Raw genomic sequence first — 3,649 nt, 5'->3', positions numbered from 1 at the left:
TTTTTTTTTTTTTTTTTTCCTTTTTGTCTTTTTTCGTGACTGGCAACGGGATCGCAACCCTCGGTTTTGCACCCGTACCTCGCTCAGCCAGTGAACGGCCGGTCTGTATGTGGGATCCGAACCCTTGGCGGGAGCGCCACCGGGCTCCCAAGCGGCACACTGTAGCAGTGCGCCACCGGGCCGGCCCCCCCATATTGCATATATTAAAGATCTTCTCTCAATGCCACTTGTAGGATGATCAAATCACTCATTTTTATTGCATATTCGTCTATGAACAACCACGAGATCTATTTTGTTTTTACCTTTTGCTAAAGACTAGAATTTCATGAGTCTATCATGTGCTTTTTATTTTGGGGCATGTGCCATGATCTTTTTGCAAGTCTGTAGATCTATGTAAATAGCATAAAGCTATCAACCCAACACACAACATAAAAATGTACTTAATTCTGTTGTTTTAAAATTCATCTCTCTGATTCCGATTTTCACCCCTAGGAAGGTCATAGGGCCATTTACTTAGGGGTGGAAGGTGGTGAGTAATGACTTATTGCTGCCTATAAATTGAATGGGCGAGGCTGAAAGTGAGGAAAGAGGGAGATCTGAAGTTACACAGACCTTGAAGAGGCCTCTTGGGGCTGCTCTTGCCGCCTAATCATCAGTATTTATGACATGTTCTTTGAGGTTGTAAAACGCCGGCCCTGAGGATTATATAGCAGTTATATTACATGGGTCACCTATCCTGCTTCTGAATTTTGGCTCAAAATATTTCCTATGCCTAGACTTGTCTCTCCTTGCTCCTTCAGTCCGTTTGGCTCTTGTCTCTAAACTTTATTCTAAATCCTAAACTTAATTCTTCAAGAAATCCTGTTTGAGTTGATGCAAAAAGACATTATACCCTTCCCCTTCAAGAACTCTTCATAACTTTTCAAAGGTAATGATTTCTGTTAAATTTAAATTTTAAAATTATATTAAATAGCTACTCTAAGGCAAGCACCAAAGTAGTAAATTTTGTGACCACCTTTGTGTGCATTGTCAGAATTTGCAAATATAAAATCTCAGATTCGACGGGAAGAGTAGGACCTTCTGACCCAAAACAACCCTCCCATAAATCAGGGCAGAAAATTCAATCATTCCTTGGCTTTCTCCCTTGTCCTAAATTAAACACTCTATTCCTGAATAAGGTGACAAAAAAATTTGTCATTAACACCTAGATGTGATAGGTTTACTCACCACTTCAATAGGAAGGGTATGGAGCAGGCTGTAAGGAAGGGCATGTGCTGTAATTGCAGGGTGACAGCAACAATCTGAAGCAGGCCACAGCTTCCACCACCTTTCCTTGCCTTCTGGGGACAATTAGGGGCTGCCTCTGGTACAGTCATCTCTGTAAGGCCTCCTCTCCACACAGGCAACTCTAAAAGAAGGGAGAGAAGTGTATTGCATGTTCAAAAACATTCCCTTTTTTAATATATTCCATCTCCAAAGGGACATTGTTAACAACATCGGTTATCCTGAAGCTAAAGCTCCTGACTGTGCTCTTACTCACATGACCTGCTTTGTCATTACTTTGCATCATTATAAAAAATATCTTTGTGGTAACCCTCTATCTCCAGTTAGGTTGCTTATGAAGCAGAATCATTGGTACCAAATCTTGTTTCTCCATGGGCACATATTTAGAACTATGATGTGGGTTTCAGTGAGGTACTGATAAACCCCAGTCCCCGGCAGCCCTCTATTCGATCTTGTTGCTCAGACTGCCTGTGAGGATTTCATATGTGCAACAGAGAAACCCGTCAAGCATCTTTGTTCCTATTTACTTAGAAGAGCAAAAATTGTCAGGACCTGCTCAGAGTAAGTATTTTGGGAGGGTGTGACTAGTGGACTCTTTGATTTATCAATTGTAATATATTAAAATTCTGTATCAAATATCAGTGGGTACCCATAAAGAAAATTCTCAGTATCCCCGAATGCCCTGTAGTAGATATTTGAAATGAAAAAAAGAAATAACTGAGCATAGTTAAAAAGAGGCAGCTTATCTGAGAATAGGAATCTGTCCCAGAGAAATTGCCTCTTCCTTCCCTCCCTCTTTCCCTCCTCCTCTCTCACACACAACTCCCACTCAAAGGGCTGATCTCACCTAGTGTGATCCTATTACAGCAGGTGACAGTGAAGTGTGATGGTTGAGAGGTTAACCCACTCAAAGAAGAAATTTTAATCCGATTTCTCATTTCTTTGAGCTACAGGCCTTCTGAAGCTCTTGATTTGTTCTGGGAGGTCCCTAATTCCCTTTCTCTTCTCAGAATGTGGATTGCCCTTGCCACACATGCTTCTGACCTTGCTAAGGTACTCAGCACTTTCACAGGGTTCAGTGAAGGTTCTGTCCAGAAGGAGACATTAGAAGTTGCCAAAGCAAGTGGGAAATCCCAATGGAAATTCCCTCTCGCAGAGGGTCTCAGTAATTCAGTAGTAGAAATTAGTGCTGCTGTTGTGAAGAATTCATTATCATTTCTACTGTTAGTTCTAAGTATCACATTTTCTCCTCTATTCTTTTTTCAATAACTTTTCACAAATTTTTTAATAAAAGAATGTTTGCCAAAATAATACCTTCCTAAATCTTAAAAAGTCAGTGTGTTCTACATGACTGTCTTAAGCTGCTCCTGCACTGTATCCCCTAGTTTTGATCCTCAGAATCACATTCAACTCTTTTACCTGTTTCTCTGGCATCTGCTATCATGTTTTTAACTAGTGTTCTTATTCTACTATTTAATAATTAGTGAAGTTTAGCTATGACCTTTTTATTTGAAGACAGGTGAGGATTTAATTCTGTAACACAGCCTCTTCCCTTTACTGACACTTGCCCAGTAAGGGTAAATCAGTAATCTGTATTTAGTTATTACGATTATGTAAATGTTCTTTTTCTGAGCCAAATACTGCTCTTTAATTTCTTTTCTTGTACAATTGTTGATAATTCAGAATTAAATACTTACCCTTGTTTTGTCATTTGATTAGTTTTCTTTGTGAAGACCAATTCTTTCTGCACCTCACTAACAACTTCTCAATGTAACATGCCATACAGTCTCATGTTCGGTCTTTACATTTTTCTGGAGACTTCCTTCCTGGAGGTCTGTGGCCTTCAGTTCAGCATAGATCGATGGCTGTCTGGACCTGCTCACTGCTGTCATCCTAAAACTTCCCTACACCAGCATCCATAGAATTCCCTTTGCCTCTAGTCTGCACGGAGCTCCTGATACCTGGATCCTATGTCTTCCTCTTTTTTGGTTAACTTCCTCATCTTGTAGCTAAAACCCTTGAATTGCTTCCTAAGAAGGGATGCTTGGGAGATAAAATTTTGTGGCAATGCAAATCTGCAAATATTTTTATTCTACTTCCACATTATTTAATTAATAGTTATTTTAATAACAGTATATTGAAATCTAGGGTGAAAATTATTTGACTCAGAATTTTGCAAACATTGGTCTATCACCTTCTGCATCTCAGTGTGAATGCTGACGTCATTGTAATCTTTATTACTTTTTATGAAATCTAGGTTGTTTCACTCTGGAAATTTTTTAAACTTTTTAATTGACACATAATAATGGTACATATTTGTGGGGTACAATGTGAAATTTTTTTTTTCTTTTTATTTTGTCAATAT

The sequence above is a fragment of the Galeopterus variegatus genome, unplaced genomic scaffold (genome assembly GCF_000696425.1).
Source record: "Galeopterus variegatus unplaced genomic scaffold, G_variegatus-3.0.2 Scaffold419, whole genome shotgun sequence".
Taxonomy (NCBI): Eukaryota; Metazoa; Chordata; class Mammalia; order Dermoptera; family Cynocephalidae; genus Galeopterus; species Galeopterus variegatus.
This window is presented reverse-complemented; position numbering follows the sequence as displayed.